Below are 19,518 nucleotides of genomic sequence, written 5' to 3'. Positions count from 1 at the left end.
CATCTCACCACATTCCTGAGGATATGCGATACTGTGAAGTCTAATGGTGTTCATCCTGACACCTATAGACTGCTTCTGTTTCCCTTCTCACTCAAGGACAAAGCATCCAAATGGCTGGAGTCCTTCCCGAAGGAGAGTTTAACAACCTGGGAAGATGTGGTGAACAAATTTTTGGTGAGATTCTATCCTCCTCAAAGAATCAACAGGTTAAGAGCTGAGGTACAAACCTTCAGGCAACAAGATGGTGAAACTCTCTATGAAGCATGGGAGAGGTTTAAGGACTTGACAAGAAAGTGCCCGCCAGATATGTTCAATGAATGGGTGCAGTTACACATTTTCTATGAGGGTCTTTCTTACGAATCAAAGAAGGTAGTGGACCACTCATCTGGGGGATCTCTGAACAAGAAGAAGACCATTGAAGAAGCCATAGATGTCATTGAGACTGTAGCTGAGAATGACTACTTCTATGCTTCTGAAAGAGGCAACACTAGAGGACTAATGGAGCTAAATAATGTGGATGCATTGCTGGCCCAGAACAAGCTGATTACCAAGTAGTTGCCTGACCTTACCAAGAAGATGGAGAGGAACCAAGTGGCAGCAATCACCACCTCATCAGTAACCCAAGAAGGAGTGAATGCAGAAGCAGTGGGTGAGCAGAAACAAGCCAACTACATTGGAAACTCACCTAGGCAGACCCATGATCCATACTCCAAAAATTACAATCCTGGTTGGAGGAACCACCCAAACTTTGGGTGGGGAAATTAACAAGATCAAGGCCAAGATCAGAGACGTCACAACCCCAACAACAATGCAGCTCACCAATATTCCACACAGAGATCATATCAGCACCCACCTAACAACACCTCTCAACATCCATATCAAAACCAAAATGGCCATTCTCATCCCTCCAACTCCAACTCACCATCATCCGAAGATAGACTCTCAAGGATTGAGACCCTACTTGAAGGCATATGTAAGGAACTCCAAGAGAACAAGGTGTTCAAGGAGGAGGTGCGAACTAATATCAAAAACCAGGGAGACACCATTAAGAGGCTAGAATTTCAAGTGGGATACCTTTCTGAGAAGATTTCCAAACCTACTGACAGCTTCCCAAGTGACACAGAGAAAAACCTAAGAGGTGAAGCAAAGAAAGTAACATGGAAAGAATGCAAGATGGTCACTATAAGTGATAAGGGGACTGAGGAAGAGCTGAACAAACCCTTCGAACACTCTGGAGATACTTCAGCAGAGAAGCAGGAAGAGGGTCACCAAGAAACCAAAATTACACAGAAGGAGATGCTGAAACTCTATGCACCTTTTTCCCCAAAGACTCAAGGGTGGTGTGGAAAAGAGAATATACTCAAAGTTCCTTGATATGTTTACATCTCTCCATGTAAACATACCATTCATCAAGGCTCTCCAACAAATGCCCTCGTACATTAAGTATATGAAGAGCTGCTGACCAGGAAAAGCTCACTCAAAGGAGGGCAAACAATAGTGATGAATAAGGAGTGCAGTGCTCTCATTCAACCAGAGTTGCCTACAAAAAGGAAGGACCCAGGGAGTTTTCACATCCCCTGCACCATAGGAGAAACAATGTTTGACAAAGGACTCTGTGACCTGGGAGCAAGCATCAACTTAATGCCTTTATCCCTTATGAAGAAGCTGCAGATCAATGAGCTAATACCCACAGACGTAGTCATCAGGCTGGCTGATAAAACTCAAAAACAAGCAGTAGGAGTGGTTGAAAATGTGTTGGTAAAGGTTGGGAACTACTTCCTTCCCACAGACTTTGTCATATTGGAAATAGAAGAGAGTCACCTTCACCCAATCATATTGGGAAGACCATTCCTAGCTACAGCCAGAGCGCTCATAGATGTGGAGCGAGGAGAGCTAATACTGAGGATACATGACGAACAACTCGCATTCAATGTCTTCAAACCCTCACAAGAAGCAGATCAGGAAAGCAAGGAACCAAGGGGAGAGCACGACAAAGCACTGGTGGAAGAAACAAGCATTGAAGCACAAGCTGTACACCTGGGAATCCCTTTGGTTGATGAACAAGACAGTCAGCAGTTGTCACAGCAAAAGGAAAACCAGGAGGAACCTAAACCACCAGAGTCATATGAGACCAGCAACAAAATTTTCTTGGAAAAAGTGGTCACAAAGAGTAGGGCAACATCAAAAGAAACAAAGAAGAAGGCACCAAGGAGGTGGAGGAACAAGAAGATCCGTACAGAGGACTTCTCTCCAGGGGATAAAGTGATCTCAGCTTATTTCCCAGTTATCCCACCTCATCTCCCCACCATCCCATCTCAGCTACCTAAAGTTTTCACCATCAACAGGATTCTCTCCTTAGAACATGTGGAGATCCTTGATGAAGCCAGTGGAGATAGATTTACTGCGAGGGGGAAGATTTGAAGCATTACCAACCACCCTGACAAAGTCAGAACGTCAAGCTAGTGACACTAAAGTAGCGCTTCATGGGAGGCAACCCATGTTTTATATGCTTTAAAGTAGTTAATAATGCAAGGTTCATGAATTCCAAATCAACTTTGACATATACTTGAATGAATCCTTTTATGCAGCACATAGTGAAGAACAAGTTTGGTGTTTAAGGCATACTAAGAAGAGCATAAATACAATTCATATCATGTTACTCTTAGAGCCTTGAACAAAACTTTGTACACCACATGGACACAAACTAAGTTTGGTGTCACCAATGTTGCATACATGAACAATTAAAAAGTCAGTTGGTTTGCATTCATGAATAGCACTTAGTTAGTTAGAAACAAAAACTTTAAAAAGTAGTTATCCCAATTTTTTTAAATTTTGCTGCCACTTCCCACAATTCCATTAATCACATCCCTTTTGTTTTGTAGGAGAATTGATGGGACAATTGAAGGAGGAGGGTTTGGCCACCACAAAAGGAGAGGACTATACACGTGTCTTCAAGGGGAATGCATTGGGAAATGTTGCCATGCAACATTGAAAGAATGACACGCTTGGAAATCAAACCAACCCCATCATAAAGTTGATGATCCTTGCGCTCATCCCATGCTAAACCTCATCCGTTCATCATACACACACTCCATCAATCCACACCTTTCATTTACTCACCACTTCCCTATATAAGTGGTTCTTATTCCATACTCCCTTTCACATTCCAATTCCATTCTTTTTACTTCCCACTTTTGGAACCCAACTCCTACTACCCCATCAAAAACACTCTCACCCACTCCCTTAACTACACCCCCATCTCAATCGGTCGAAGTCCATCATTAACCAATAATTCTCAACACCTTCCCATCTCAAAAATCACTTATGACGTCATCAAGCTCCAAAAGGCGAAAGAAAAAGACACCAGTGGAGAGCATTCCTTTTGACGAAGGAAGGTTCAAGACCGCTTTCCATGAGCTTCAATTCGAACGTATCAAGCACAAGAAAGTTTTGCCAGAGCTGACGTTCCAATTCAACTATGATGAGTGCCCGCAGATTCGGGAAAATATTGAACAGAGGGGTTGGCAAGAACTCACGAACCCAGAAATAAGAATAAATGCTAATCTCATTAAGGAGTTCTATGCCAATGTGGCCAGGGAAGACAATACCAAGGCTCCAACCTTCAAAAGTTACGTGAGAGAAACAGAGGTAGACTTCAGTCCTAATGCGATCATGAGGACTCTTCATCTGAAATCACAATCCTCTGATAAGCCAAGCTACCAATCAAGGATAAGTAATGGGCCAGACAATGATGAGCTTGAAGAAATTGTAAATGACATGTGTGTCATAGGATCAGATTGGGAAAGGTATGCAGATAAGAGGCCACGGTTCATCAAAAGAGGAGACCTCATCCCGGAAGCCAAGGGATGGTTTGAGCTCGTGAGAATATCTATCCTCCCAGCCTCAAACAATTCTGAAGTCAACATTGCTCGAGCTACTATGCTACATTGCATTATGAGCGGTGGAGACATCAATGTACATGAAATCATAGCTGAGGGAATCCAAGAAGCAGCCGAAAAGAGTGATCCGAGCGCTCGGCTTTTGTATCCCAGAACCATCACGAGACTATGTAAGAAAGCCAAGGTGATCTTCGAGGACAGCAATCCAAATTGGGTATACCCTGGGAGGTTAGTTATGCTACAGCGTATAACTTATGTGGCACCCGCCCAACAACAAAGAAGGCCTCAAATAGGGAAAAGAACATCACAAGAAGGACCTCACCGAGAAGAATCTCATCAAGAAGAATACCAGCAAGAAGAGTACTACAATCCAACCAACATAAGCTTGAATCACATTCACGTAGCCATTGAGGAGCTAGCAAGGAGTTATATGGATGGACAAGAACAACAACTGCACATTCAAGCCAAAAAGATGGATCGTCAAGAAGAACTGCTCTCTAATTGGATGGGTCAGCAGAGGGAGTGGCAGAAGCAACAAATGGAGTAGCAACAGGAGCAATACTCCCAGCTCACTCAAGCCATCAATCAAGTGACTGAAAGGCAAGAGCGTCAAGATAAACGCCTTCAAGAACTCAACCAACATCAGTTAGCTCAAACAAAAGCATTCAATGAGTTCAGCGTGCTTAATGAAGGACAGCAACTACATAGGGAAGAGTTCAACATAAACACTCAGGCCAAGTTGAACTATATAACTGGGCATATGCATAATTTGCACTCTGCAATTCCTAGGTATGATACAGTCCAAAAAGATCTAACAGAACAAGAGGAAAGGAAGGTGAAACAGCAGAAGGAAACATTGAAAAAGAAGATGGAAGATGCTGGCTTCTAGAAAAAGTTAATTGGAAAAAGCAAGGTAAGTGGGGGTTCAAGCACTTAAGAAAGACACAAAGAGGACAAACAAGAGGCTCGCATGAGCAACCCCAGGAGTAAAAGGTGGTGGAGTTCCTTCTTTGTTCCATCTTTTTCAAGTTTTAAATAAGGAAAATCATGTATAAAATAGAACATATTTCCATGATAGTTTAGGATTTTAAATTCTGCCTTTAAGTTTTCATTGCTTAGGTTTATGCTTGCTAGTCTAATGTCACTATTGCATTTTCACCTTGCTTACTTGTATGATTGTCCTTTAAGTCAAATAAAAAGAGATGTTATGAAAGACCAGAGTGATGTTCAATTTGTGGAGTAAGTTCTTGAGCTTGTGGTGTAGTAAGTACTTAGCTAAGTTGGTTCACCAACAAGGTAGGAAGGCAACTATCTGTCCTGAATCATATGCTTGAAACACACCCCATGAGACTAGCTAAATAACAAGATCCTAATAAGAAAAGGGGAAAGAAAAATGAAAGTTGAGAAATAAAGAAAAAGAGTAAGAAATAAGGCTAGGTACCAAGGGTTGAATCTTAAGGCATGTGTCTGTGGTGCTCCTGTGCAAAGGATATATTTGGATGAATAAGCTCTCAGGGGTGCCTTATCACTTGGTAACTTGGGTTAACTAACCCGGGATTATCAGCTGAAAGTCCACTATCAAGAGTAACCCTTGCTACAAAGCACTTAGTAACCCAAAGAGGTGCTGGACACCAAGGTCTCAAGAAGAAAAATAATAAACCATGTGCCTGTGGTGTGAATGTATGGGGGGAAAGAGACTTGAGGGAGTAAGTCCTTAGGGGTGTCTTAACACCTAGCACCTTGAACCAACTGGTTCGGGAGTGCTGGCTGAAAGCTTATCTTAAAGAGTCGCCCCCTTACAGAGCACCTAGTCTAAAGAACACAATCAAACCCTGAAAAGACAAAGGGATCAATGAATAAAAGTCTCATAGGGTGCAATCAAGTGAATATTCCAGGGCATGGTAAAGGTCTGAAAGCCAATGAAGGAATGAACCTAAGTTGTTATGCATGAAACCCCATAAAACCAAGGACATGACTTCCACAATAATGACTCATTTCTCTTGTCATTTCATTCATCATTCTCATGTTTCAGTACTTGCTTAGGGACAAGCAAGCTTTAAGTTTAGTGTTGTGATGTCAGGGAATTTTGGACAATTTCACTGATCTTTTCTTTATTGTTTTAGGGTAGTTTCATGCATTTTCTTAGTTAATAAGCAAGTTTTGGGTAGATAATCACTTACATCTTGATTCAAGCAAACATTGTGAATTTCATGTGGTTTTATGAGAATTATGCATGAATTGAATGACAAATTGGATAATGCATGTCTCATAACTTGGATTAGAGCTTTGATGCACTTTATTTGCTTGATTTCAGGACAAAGGAAGCAAGGAAGAGCCACATTAGCAGTCACGTTAATCTAATTAACGTGACCACTAACATGGAATGGGTATAAACTTGCAACGTTAATGAGAAAAGTGATTGCCAATAACACCTTCGAAACCATCATGGCCCACGTTAATTGCCACGTTAACTACATTAACGTGGTAGTTAACGTGGAGAGAAAGGGAGCTCCAGCGTTAGTGGTAAAAGTGAATACCACTAACGCTCCAAATTGGAAATTGGCCACGTTAAGAGTCACATTAACTCAGTTAACGTGAACTCTAACGTGGAAAGGGAAGACAATGCCAACGTTAGTGACACTCACCTTTGTCACTAACGTTGGACTAAGCCCAATTGGCCATGTTAAGAGTCACGTTAACTTGAACTCTAACGTGGGAGGAGCAAGGAATCGCCAACGTTAGTGACATTCACCTTTGTCACTAACGTTGGACCAAGCCACTATGAGCCACGTTAGTTGCCACGTTAATTGCATTAACGTGGAAGCTAACGTGGAGGAAAGAAATGATGAGCCAACGTTAGTGACACTCACCTTTGTCACTAACATTGGAGATGGCAATCACCACCACGTTAGTGGCCACGTTAAGACAATTAACGTGAGGCACTAACGTGAGAAGGGGCGTTTGGAGCGTTAGTGACAAAGGTAAGTGTCACTAACGCTCTCGAGGCTAAGGCATGCCCACGTTAAAAGCCACGTTAGTTATACTAACGTGGACTCTAACGTGAGAAAAGGGGGGCTAAGAGTAACGTTATTAGCAAAGGTGAACGCCAATAACGCTTGCGATAGACCAAGAGGCAACGTTAGTGGTCACGTTAGTGCCACTAACGTTGAAGTTAACGTGAACCATCTTGGGCTAGGAACGTTAGTGAAAAAGGTGATTGTCACTAACGTTCTCGAACCCACATTTTCACTTAACGTTAACGCCACTAACGTCCTAGCTAAAGTCCATGCCTACTTCACACTTTCTCTGCAAGTAAAGCTGAGCCCACTGAAGATTCCAAACTGCTTTAACTCAAGATCCAAAGGCCCATATCCAAAGACTTGAAGAGCCAACTAGAAGATCAGAAGAGTAGTATATATAGGAGTAGTTTTGAACTAGAGAGAGAGCTTTTGGCCATTGGGAGAACTACTCTCTGTATAATTTTACTTTCTCTGCACTTTTAGTTCTACTTTTGAGAATGTATTTTCCATCTTTGTTTTCCATTCCCAGAGCTATTAACAACTAAACCCCTTTCATTGGGTTAGGGAGCTCTGTTGTAATTTGATGGATCAATAATAGTTTTCATTATTCTTCTTCTTTTTTTTCTCTTGATTTTACTAGAAAGCTTTCAATCTTCATCCGATTGGGTAGTTGTCTTGGAAAAGAAGCTATTCATACTTGGATCTCTTCGAAACCTTGGAAGAAGAATGAAGAGATCATACTAGAAATACTTTCTCATGTTGGACCAAATTGGGGTTTGGATGGATATAGTGACATATAATCCTACCAACATTTTGATTTGGGAATACATGTGGTATAATCAGTGACCACACTTCATCTCTTCTCATGAGCAATTAGACCAAGGAATTGGCTATTGATCAAGATTTGAGAGATTGAATTACCAAGGAATTGGAATTCAATCACTTAAGATTTCCAAGGAGATCAATGAATGCATTGATTGAGGAAGAGATGAAAATGAACTTGATCCGGAGAATACAACATCTCCTGAGCCCAATGAACTCCCCATTTCTGATATTACCCATTCTCTTTACTTTCTGCCATTTACTTTTATGTTCATCTTCCCCATTCCCCATTTAAGATTCTGCAATTTACTTTCCGTCATTTACATTCAGTCCTTTATTTTCAGTAATTACATTTCCTGCCATTTACTTTTCGCCATTTAATTTCCTGCAATTCTCCAATCAAATTCTGCTTAGCTCAACTAGAACATTCCTCCAATTAAAGTTGCTTGACCAATCAATCCCTGTGGGATTCGACCTCACTCTATTGTGAGTTTTTACTTGACGACAATTCGGTATACTTGCCGAGGGAAAATTGTTGAGAGACAAGTTTCCGTGCATCATTCTTGCAATTTATGTGTTGTTTGTTTGTATTGCCCACTAGGTGTTTGTTCAAATGCTTCTTCTAGTTATGAGTTATATTTTTGTTCCTCTTGGCTTAGGTTGAGTAATTGGAGACTCTTGAGTTATCCAACTCTTTTGTTGATTGATAGTTGAAAGTTGCTAGTTGATTTGAATTTCACTAACTCTAGTCTTTCCTTAGGAGTTAACTAGGACTTGAGGAATCAAATTGATTCATTCACTTGACTTTCCTTCATAGCTAAAGGTTGACTAAGTGGGAGCAATGGATAATTGATGTCACAATTGAGGAAGTTAACGAGGATAGGACTTCTAGTTCTCATACCTTGTCAAGAGCTTTATTAATTATTAGTTTAATTCTTGCAATTTACTTTTCTTGTTCCTTATCTCAAAAACCCCTAATGATACTTCATAGCCAATAATTGAACACTTCATTGCAATTCCTAGGGAGAACGACCCAAGGTTTGAATACTTCGGTTATTTTTATAGGGGTTTGTACTTGTGACAACCAAATGTTTGATGTGAGGAATTGTTTGTTGGTTTAGAACTATGCTTACACCGAGATTTCTTTAAGAAATTCTTTACCAACGACAATTTCTCTCTCATCATGCTCCATCCTTCTTTTAGTAATGGACTTGTCCTCCTCAATTGGAATGTCACCTTCTATGACAATTCCAGCTGAATTGCATAGGTGACAGATAAGATAAGGGAAAGGTAACCTTGCTTGGGTGGAGGACTTGTCGACCACTTTGTACAACTCTTGAGGTATCACCTCATGTATTTCCACCTTCTATGGGCTTGAGGTCAAGCCTTCTTAGTTGGATAGGCTTGTCTTGGGAATCCTTTTCCTACTGTGCTCTTTCCACACAGATGTCTGAGAGCACTTGATCTAGCCTCTGATCAAAATTGACTCTTCTAGTGTAAGGATGTGGGTCTCCTTGCATCAAAGGCAAGTTGAACGCCAATCTCACACTTTCTGGACTAAAGTCTAAGATTCTTCCTCGGACGGTGGTGCTCCAATTTTTAGGATGAGGGTTCACACTAATGTCATGGTTTTTCGTGACCCATGCATTAGCATAGAACACTTGCACCATTAAGATCTCAACCTCTTGGATGGGATTTGTTAGGATTTCCCAACATCTTCTCCAGATTTCATATCAGATCTCCAGATACTCATTCTTCTTAAGCCTAAAAGGGACCTCAGGGATCACTTTTTCTTTGCCACTACTTCAAAAAAGTGGTCTTGGTGGGCTTTGGTGATGAATCTCTCTATCTTCCAAGATTCATTGGTGGTGGTTATGGCCTCTCCTTTCCTTTTTCTAGAGGGTTCTCCGGTCTTGGGTGCCATAAGTGGGATGGAAAGTAAAAAGCAAGGCTTTTTCAACACCAAACTTAAAAGCTTTGCTCGTCTCCGACAAAAAATAAACAAAAGAGAAGAATGGAGTAGAAGAAGAAGAAAATAGATGGAGATGGAGGGAGAAGAGCAATTCGGCCAAGGGAGGGTTGAAGGTGTATGAGTAGTATGTGGGATAAGTGGTATGAGGGGGTATTTATAGGGAGGTTGTGGGTAGGGTTTTGAATGAACCGGGGGGAGTTGTATGGGTGGGAAAGTTTAAATTTTAGTGGGTGGGGGTTGGTGGGAGTTATGATGGTTTTGGGGAAGAGGTATGGATGTGATTGGTTGAGGAAAAGTGTGTGGGGAAGTGTGAAAAGAAGAGAGAAGAAGGTGGGGTAGGTGAAGATGCTGTGGGACCCACTGGTCCTGAGGGGCTAGGGAATTCAAATTCCCTGCCCCCTTATGGCCATTGAACGCACAGCTCATGCTTTATAGCTGGCGTTCAATGCCAGCTTCCTGCTGTATTCAGGGCGTTGAACACCCCAGGAGGGACCTCCTTCCTGGCGTTCAACGCCAGGTCTTCTGCTTCTGCCTTTGCTCCATGGCTGGCGTTCAACGCCAACTCTTTGGTCTTCTTAGACGTTGAACACCCATCGTGGACACCCTGTGTGGTGATCAACGCCAGTTTGGCTGCTTCTGGTGGGCGTTCAATGCCCACTCTGCCTTCCTTGTATGGCGTTCAATGCCAGCAAGATACTTATTGCAGTGTGTTTTGTTTCTATCTCTGAATCTTTCTGTCTCTGTTCTGACTAATGCATGTGATCATGAACTTGAAAAAACAACTAAAGAAAATATAAACTCAAGGAATTAATCATGTGATGAGGGAAAAATGATTCCACACAAACTCACTGGCAAGTGTACCGGGTCGCATCAAGTAGTAATAACTCACAAGAGTGAGGTCGATCCCACAGGGATTGATGGATTGAGCAACTTTAGTTAGGTGATGAATTTAGTTAAGCAAATATCCGATGATTTGAGTGAAACTTGATTAATAGAAGTAAAATTGCAAGTAAACTAAAGTGCAGAATGAAAATTGGCTGAATCTTAAAGTGCAGAAGAAGTAAATTGCAGAAACTTAAAGAGCAAGAAAGTAAACAAGCTGAAACTTAAATTGCAAGAAATGTAAATGACTGAAACTTAAAGTGCAAGAAACTTAAATTTCTGAATCTAAATTGCTAGGAAACTTAAATTGCATGAAGAATAAAGGGAATTTGGGTATTGGGATTCAAATTGAACTAGAAATAGAAGTGCAGTGAATTAAAGAAGCATGAGATGAAGAGAAATCGCAGAAGAACCAAAACAGAAATGAAAAATTACAGAAGAGTCAAGACAGCAAGAAAAGCTCAGCTCAATTATAAAATCTCGAAAAAGAAATTGACAATTGCAGAAGAATAACAAGAATAGAAAGCAGATCTAGATCTCAATTACTCTCTTGACCAAACAGAAAAGAAGAAATTGCAGAAGAAGTAAAATGAAAATAGAAAAGAAAGTTAAGATCCAATTTCCAAGTCTTAGAACTATAAAAAGGAAAAGTAAAAGATGATTCTCATATGAATAATTTCAGTAGAGTTCTCTAATCTTAGTCCAAAACCCAAAACAGAAAATAGAAGTTGCAAAAGAAAAGAAAAATGAACACAGAAAGCAAACTTAGATCTGATCCCAATTCCCCAAATTCTAAAAAGGAAAATTAAAAGAGAGAAAGCTAAAAATGAGCAAAAAGGTTCTCCTTATCCAAATCAAATTTGATCTATTTATACACTTTCTATTTCCATCCTTCAGCACTTGGAGTGGGCTTTTTGATTTGGCCTTGAATGAAAGTGGGTCAGGGGTGTTGGTGCTCCTTCCAGTGGAGCGTTCAGTGCACAAATTGAGCGCAGCGCTCACTCCTTAGGCGTGCCCCTTTCACGTGCGCAATTTTGCTTCTCTAGCACTCTCTTGGTTAGTGCTACGTTCCAGATTTGAGCGCTGCACCATACATGCGTGGCCTCTTTGGTGCGCAATTTTCCTCTCTTAGCGCTCCCTTAATGAGCGCTATGCTCGCTTGTTCAGCGCTGCACCATTTGGTGCTTCTTTAGTGCGCGCCTCTCCTCACTAGCGCTGCCTTAGTGAGCGCTGTGTTACCATTTTGAGTGCTACTTAGTGTACGGATGGCACGAGACCTTTGCTTCCAAGCTTGATTTCCCCGAAAAAGTGAACAAAGTGAACGTGGCGCTCACTTCCAAAGTGAACGCTAGCTATGTTTTCTCTTTGAGCGTGGCGTTCCTTTTCTAAACGCAACGCTTCCTTGATTCTTCATTTTTTCATTTCTTCACCTACAAGCAACCAAACAAGCAATCAAAGTCTCACCAAATTCACAAGGTCTTTGCATCATTCATGAAACCAATTAATTCTAGCATAAACCTTATAATTTTGTGTAAAATAAATGATGTTTGATTGATTCAAATTAATCATGAAAATCCACTCCAATTACTGACTTATTGTGCAAGAAAGTGCATAAAACCTAATGAAACTAATAAAAAATGCTTGTGAAACTAGCATAAGATGACTTATCATCATCATGTAAAATAAACTTTAAAAGAAATAGAAATAACTAAATATGGTTGGGTTGCCTCCCAATAAGCACTTCTTTAACGTCACTAGGTTGATGATTAACTCCTCACAGAGATTGATATGGGCTCAAAATTTTGCCCCTTACAGTGAACTTTCTTCCTGTCTTTTTATGAATGAGCTCCATATGCTCTAGAGACAAGATACGACTCACTGTATGTGGTACGACTGGTTTCTTGGTGAAGACAACTCTCATGCCAGGTGAGAGGCCTTCTGTGGGGATCTTTTGTCCCTCCAGCCTTTAATTACTCTCTTCTTAGTACCTTTGTTCTCAGTGTTTGTTGATGGCTGCCCAACACCAAACTTAGAATTGGTGTCTGGGGGCTTAGTAAAGCTTTGCACTGAGAGAGATGGTTGGAACACTAAGTGTTGCACAAGATGCGCTCTTCCTCTAGTTGTAAAATCAGTTCTCCCTTTGCTACATCAATGATAGCATTGGCAGTGGCTAGGAAAGGTCTTCCAAGGATGACAGACTCATTCTCATCTTCCCCAGTATCTAAGACTATAAAGTTTGCAGGGATGTAGAGGTCTTCAACCTTCACTAAGACATCCTCTACGAGGCCATATGCTCTTTTCATTGACTTGTCTGCCATCTCTAGTGAGATATTTGTAGCTTATACCTTAAAGATTCCCAACTTCTCCTTCACACAGAGTCTTTTCAAAGGTCATGGTGCCAATGGTGCAAGGAACTAGAAAGTGTTCGGGATCCAGAAGCTTTTGAGACAGCTTCTGCTGAACCAAAGAATTGAGTTCTTTGGTAAGCACTGGAGGTTCTTCCTCCAATGTCTTTACTCCAAATAACTTGGAATTTAGCTTCATGAGAGCTCCTAGGTACCGAGCAACTTGCTCTTCCCTAGTTTTCTCATCCTCATCAGAGGATGAGTATTCATCAGGACTTATGCATTGCAAGAGTGCATGCAAGGGGACCTCTATGGTCTCTACATGAGCCTTGGCTTTCTTTAATTCTTGGATAGAGACTTCATCAGTGTGCATTGAATACTCAGTAGGAACACCTTTACTGGCGTTCAACGTCATCTCTTATGGCATTTTGGGCGTTGAACGCTCAGTGGGGATATCTTCACTGGCGTCCAACACCAGCTTCTCTGCCAATTTGGGCGTTAAACGCCCAGTAAGGTCTTCCTTACTGGCGTTCAACGCCAGCTTTTGTGCCAGTTTGGGCGTTGAACGCCCGATAAAGTCTTCTTTATTGGCATTCAACGCCATTAAAGGTGTAGCGTTTGGCATTGAACGCCCAGTAAAGACTTCCTTACTAGCGTTCAACACTAAGAATGGCATATCATTGGGCATTGAACACCCATTAGGGATCTCATCATTGGCGTTCAACGCCAGATTACTCCCTTCAGATACGGCCTCAGCTTTAGCAGTGATAGCCTTGCACTCTTCTCTTGGGTTTAATTAAGTGTTACTAGGAAGAGTGTTAGGAGGAGTCTCAGGGATTTTCTTGCTCAGTTGACTAACTTGTACTTCCAAATTTTTGATGGAGGACTTTGTTTCAGTTATGAAACTATGAGTGGTCTTAGAGAGATTAGAGACTACAGTGACCAAGTCAGAAAGGCTCTGCCTAAGAGTCTCCATATGTTCCTGGGAATGGGAATGGTGGCCTGTTGTTGAACCTATTCTGGGTTCTTCCACCTTGATTATTATTGAAGCCTTGCTGAGGCTTATGTTGATCCTTCCATGAAAGGTTAGGATGATTCCTCCATGATGGATTGTAGGTGTTTCCATAGGGTTCTCCCATGTAATTCACCTCTTCCATCATGGGTTGGTCAGGATCATAAGCTTCTACTTTATAGGAAGCTTCTTGGGTACTGCCAACTGCAGCTTCCATTCCTGTCAAATGCTGAGAGATCATATTGACTTGTTAGGTCAAGATCTTGTTCTGAGCCAATATCGCATTCAGAGTGTCTACTTCAAGAACTCCTTTCTTATGAGATACCCCATTGTTCACAGGGTTTCTCTCAGAGGTGTACATGAATTGGTTGTTTGCAACCATCTCAATGAGTTTTTTTGCCTCTTCAGGCGTTCACTTCAAGTGGAGTGATCCACCTGCAAGGCTGTCCAATGATATTTTGGATATCTCAGACAACCCATCATAGAATATACCTAGGATAGACCATTCTGAGAGCATGTCAGGAGGACATCTCCTAATCAGTTGCTTGTATCTTTCCCAGGCTTCATAGAGGGATTCACCTTCTTTTTGTATGAAGATTTGAATTTTCACTCTGATTTTGCTCATGTTCTGAGGTTGAAAGAACTTGGCCAAGAAAGCATTGACCAATTTTTCCCACGAGTCTAGGATTTCTTTAGGTTGAGAGTCCAACCATATCCTAGCTCTATCTCTAACCACAAAGTGAGAGAGCATAAGTCTGTAGACCTCAGGATCCACTCCATTAGTCTTAACAGTGTCATAGATTTGCAAGAATTCATATAAGAATTGATGTGGATCTTCCAGTGGAAGTCCATGGAACTTGCAATTCTGTTGCATAAGAAAGACTAACACTACAAGAAATTACCAGAATAGCGACCAATTTAGCGACCGATTCTGGTGGTCGCTAAACCCTTGGTCGCTAATTTAAGAATAGCGACCAACTCGGTCGCTAACCGTTAGTGGCTGATTTTCAACCAATGCTACTGATGAATCCATATTTGATGATGATGTTTTGGTTGAAATTGAATAGATTTCATCATATAAACTTGCACTTATTCCACTAAATAGCATGCATTTGAACTTTCCTCCTAATTTGTGCTGGATTATGAAAACATGCTCTTTTGTGCCTAATTTGATTAAGTTTATTTCGTTTACATTCCATTCGATGCCTTGATGTTATTTGTTAGTGATTCCAGAGGTATAAGGTAGGAACGATATGGAGAAAATGGAAGAAGAGCCTTCAAAATAGAGGAAGTATGAAGAATCAAAGGAGAAGAGCTCAGCCTAATGTGCGTACGCACAGACCTACGTGTGTATGCACAGCCATCAGATCAGAGCCACGCGTGCGCGTGAGCCGCATCATGCACATCGCGCGTCCATTCAAATATCGCCTACTGTGCGTGCGCACAACCCTCTGTGCTTATGCACGGGTAGAGATTTTTGGCTGAGTATGCGGGCGCACACGTCTATGCGTCCGCATAGGTGGACACACATGCCTTTATTAAAATCTCATGTGACTCGCTATTTTGGTGGTTTGGAGGCCCATTTCTGAAGCCATTTAGCTCATAAGGAAGGGAAAATGAAGACCATACCATAGCATAACATTAGTGTAGCTTAGGAGTTCTAGTAGGTAGCTTTAGTACAGTTTTTTTTTAAGTTTTTCATCATCTCTACTAGGGTTTATACTAGGGTTTTTACATTCAAGTGCCATTTCCATTTTGATCATGGATTTTTCTAATTCCTATTGTAAGTATCTCTTTGTTACTACTCTTTATAGTTACATTGTTCATACTCTTTTTGATAATTTAAGTTATAGTTCAATTTTACTTCTCTTTTGCAATTCCTATTTCTTATTGATGAATTTTGTGATTGATGATTGTTAAATGCTTTCTTGAGTTTTTATTGTTGATTGAGATTATTTGTTGCTTTTGGTTTAAAGCTTTTTTCTCATTTTTCCCATGTTTAGAGTTCTTGCCCACCAAGTGTTTGACAAATGTCAAGTATGATTTTGGGCTAGTTTCCTATCTCTTAGCTTGGGAAAAGTGAGCAATTGGGTTCCTAGAGTTGGAATGTCCAACATTTAATATTTAGTGTCAATTCTTGGATTGTTAATTGTTCTTGTTCCCACTAACGCTATGTTGTTGCTAAGGCAATTAGCAAGCAATTTAGGATTTGTGGGTTAAGAACACTTATGCTTATTTAAATTACTCTCCGATGTGAGGGTTGATCAAGTGAGATTGATCCATTCTAGTTGTCATAGTTGTTGTTCTAACAAGGAAAGGACCTTTAGCTCACTCCAAGCCAAGATTCCTTTTATGCTTCAATTCCTTCATACACATTTACATTAGTTCTTTTTACACCTTACTTGTCTATATTGCATAGTTACTTCATTAATTCCTTTATTAGTTCATTTCTTACAATTTTGCATGTTCTTTTATTACTTTATATGTTTATCCCTTTATTGAAAACCCCATGATTCTCACAACCAAGATTGCACACTCATTGGTCTCAAGTGTCCTTGGGAGACGACCTGGGAATTGAAACTCCCGGAATTGAATTGGTTTTAAATTGTGACATATCCTTTGGATTAAATATTTGACTTGGGAATTAATCGTTGGTTTAGGCTATACTTTCAACGATGGGATTCTAATTTGTGAAAACCTAGATCAACGGTAAATTTGACCATGGCGTCGTTACCGGGGACTCACTTTAAGTGCAATGAGTGCTATAATTTTGGTTGTTGTGAATATGTGAATAGTGTGAGTATTTGGTTTTTATTTTCTACTTGGCACTATTTTGTAGATATCGTTTCTATCTAGCTAGTCTTGGTAGCTGTTGATTGTTAGGTTGGTTTATGTTTATTTGCCCATTCTTGTTTTGCTTTTCATAATTGCATGCTTCTATTGCTTCCTCAGTTGAATGACACGGTCACTTCCAGACCCGATATTGGCCCCTTTTGATCCGAAAATAGAAAGAACTTTAACTCATATTAGGCAAGCTCGGCGCCGGCTAGCATTTGTGAATAGTGAATCAGGCTTGCTTGAAGAGCACTCCAATTTACTATCACCATCAATCTGTGACCATCATTCTTCAATTAACGAGGAAACCTTATATTCATCTGTGGGGAGTGCTGAAATCTCTTTGAGTGACTCAGGTGACAACTCCATAGCGGATCCACCTCATAGAATTACCTTAAGGGAAGCCGGAGCTCCTGATATTAACTTGCAACCGATACAAATCCGGTATTCGGCTTTGGATCCAAATTTTGAGCTTAAGACTAGCACAATAAACTTGCTCCTCAAGTACAATGGACTACCAGGAGAAGACCCTCTTAAGCATCTTAAGGATTTTCAAGTTGCATGCTCTACTGCGAGAAGACACGGTGCAAATGAAGTAGCAGTTTTGGTGTTCGCTTTCCCTTTCTCTTTGGAGGGAAAAGCGAAAGAATGGTTTTATACTCAACTGGGAGATGTGATTTCCAATTGGGACTTGTTGCGTAAGGAATTTCTGGAAAAGTTCTATCCACCACAAAAGACGGACAAGGAAATCTCTTGCATTATGCAATGAGATGGGGAGACTCTTTATGAGTACTTGGAGAGATTCAAGAAGTTGTTGGAAGCTTGCCCCCACCATCGTATTGACGAGTTGGTACTTATTAGCTATTTTTGTCAAGGGATGAACTCCCAAGATAAGCTTCTCCTAGATGCCTCTAGTGGAGGATCCCTCACCAAAAATAAGACCGCCGAGGAAGCTTGGGAGATCATAGCGGACTTGGTGGACTCCACTCAACACTCAAGGGCAAAAAACCCACAACCAAAGACTTTAAGTGAAGTTTCTCCTTCCGGAGATGCCATTTTGACAAAGACCCTTGGTGAGATGACAATTTTGTTGAGACAAATTACCCAAGGGCAACAAATTCCCCAAGCCTTGATATGTCCTCCACCTCAACCTCCAAGAATTGAAGGACCACCAAGATCATGTGGTATTTGTGCTTGTAACAACCATTACACCGATGAGTGCCCTCAACTCCAAGAGGACACTACATTAGCGGTAGCCAATCCATACCCACAAATACCTAACTACAATCAACATGGAGGAAATCAAAACCAAGGGTGGAGGGATAATTCTAATCAAAGGTGGAACCAAGCCCCACAAGCTCAACCTTACCCAAGACAACAAGCCTACTATCATCAAGCTCCTCAAGGTCAACCACAATACCAACAATCCTACCAACAACCACCACAATCTCAACCTCAAGGGAGGTATCAACATCCAAATAGTAGACCTAACCATCCTCAAGGCAATCAAGGTCCTCCTTCTAATCAACCCTACATGAATGACACACTCCAAACCTTTATGCAAGAGCAACGGAAATTTCACAAGTAATAAGAAGTGTATATGTCTACAATTGCCGAAGCACTCACCCGTTTGACTTTTTCCCCTTCGACTACACAAAATGTCCAACAAGCCTCAACTTCTAGTGGTTTGCCCTCACAACCTCAACCGAATCCTAAGGGAAGCATCAAGCTATCACCCTTAGGAGTGGCACCAAGTTGGATGAAATTGGTGTTGTGCCTACAAGTTCAAGTGAGGAAACCCACAAAGAAGAGGTGGGAGAGGATATGGAAGTGATGAAGGATGAAGAGGAAGATGTTGAGAAGGATGAGGAACAACCGCTCAAGGCCAAGGAGCCAAAGAGGAAAAATCTGATTGAAGAGCCTATGCCCATTCCATTCCCAACTTTGGCAAAGAAGCCCAAGAAGCAAGAACAACTTGACCCCAGCATGGTGGAAATTTTTAAGAATGTTGAAGTCATTGTCCCTCTATTTCAAGCCATTAAACAAGTGCTGAAATATGCCAAGTTCCTCAAAGATGTTTGTACCCACAAGGAGAAAATTGGCGAACTCAACAAAAGGCCGGTAGATGATTCTATCTCTTCTTTAATTCCTGAAAAATGCAATGATCCCGGCCCATGTTTGGTTACTTGCTTGATTGGTGGAATAAAGTTCACGGACTGTATGTGCGACTTGGGGGCGTGCGTAAGCATTATGCCACTCCCCATTTATGAGAGATTGAACTTGTCACCCTTAAAGAGGTCCGGGGCGAGATTCGTGTTGGCCGATAAGAGCATTGTATCAGCTGTGGAGATTGCAGAAAATATTCTGGTTGACATCCAAGGTTTACTCTTCCCGGTAGATTTCCACATTTTGGAGACTCCTCCCATTGACTCAGACAGGCCATCATCCATTCAATTTGGGAGGCCGTTTCTAAAGACATCCCGATTCAAGCTGGATACACATTCAGGAGTCTATTCTTTTGAGGCCGATGGCAAGGTAGCAAGATTCACATTGGAAGAATCCAGGAAATCCATCCTCGAAGCCTATTCTATCTTTGGATGCGATATAATCGAAGATGAAGTGATTGAGGTTGGCAAGGAACAAGAAGAAGAGAAGGTTGCCAAGAAGTCTGATTCAAGAGATCACACTCAACCCAAGAATGCCAAGGAGTTGGAGATTTTCCACCTTGGAG

The 19,518-nt window shown here is 41.2% G+C and overlaps 3 non-coding genes across 3 annotated transcripts; 1 reads left to right on the top strand and 2 right to left on the bottom strand.

Moving 5' to 3' along the window:
- Nucleotides 1-204: 204 nt before the first annotated feature.
- Nucleotides 205-311, bottom strand: LOC112780284 (small nucleolar RNA R71). Its single transcript, XR_003191131.1, has one exon. It is a non-coding gene; the product is annotated as a small nucleolar RNA R71 (small nucleolar RNA).
- Nucleotides 312-14,462: 14,151 nt separating this feature from the next.
- On the top strand, nt 14,463-14,571 carry LOC112781992 (small nucleolar RNA R71). The gene has a single exon (XR_003192737.1). It is a non-coding gene; the product is annotated as a small nucleolar RNA R71 (small nucleolar RNA).
- Nucleotides 14,572-17,521: 2,950 nt separating this feature from the next.
- LOC112781723 (small nucleolar RNA R71) lies at nt 17,522-17,627 on the bottom strand. The gene has a single exon (XR_003192482.1). It is a non-coding gene; the product is annotated as a small nucleolar RNA R71 (small nucleolar RNA).
- Nucleotides 17,628-19,518: the final 1,891 nt, after the last annotated feature.

Source organism: Arachis hypogaea, chromosome 19 (assembly GCF_003086295.3).
Source record: "Arachis hypogaea cultivar Tifrunner chromosome 19, arahy.Tifrunner.gnm2.J5K5, whole genome shotgun sequence".
NCBI classification, from domain to species: Eukaryota; Viridiplantae; Streptophyta; class Magnoliopsida; order Fabales; family Fabaceae; genus Arachis; species Arachis hypogaea.
This window is presented reverse-complemented; position numbering and strand designations above follow the sequence as displayed.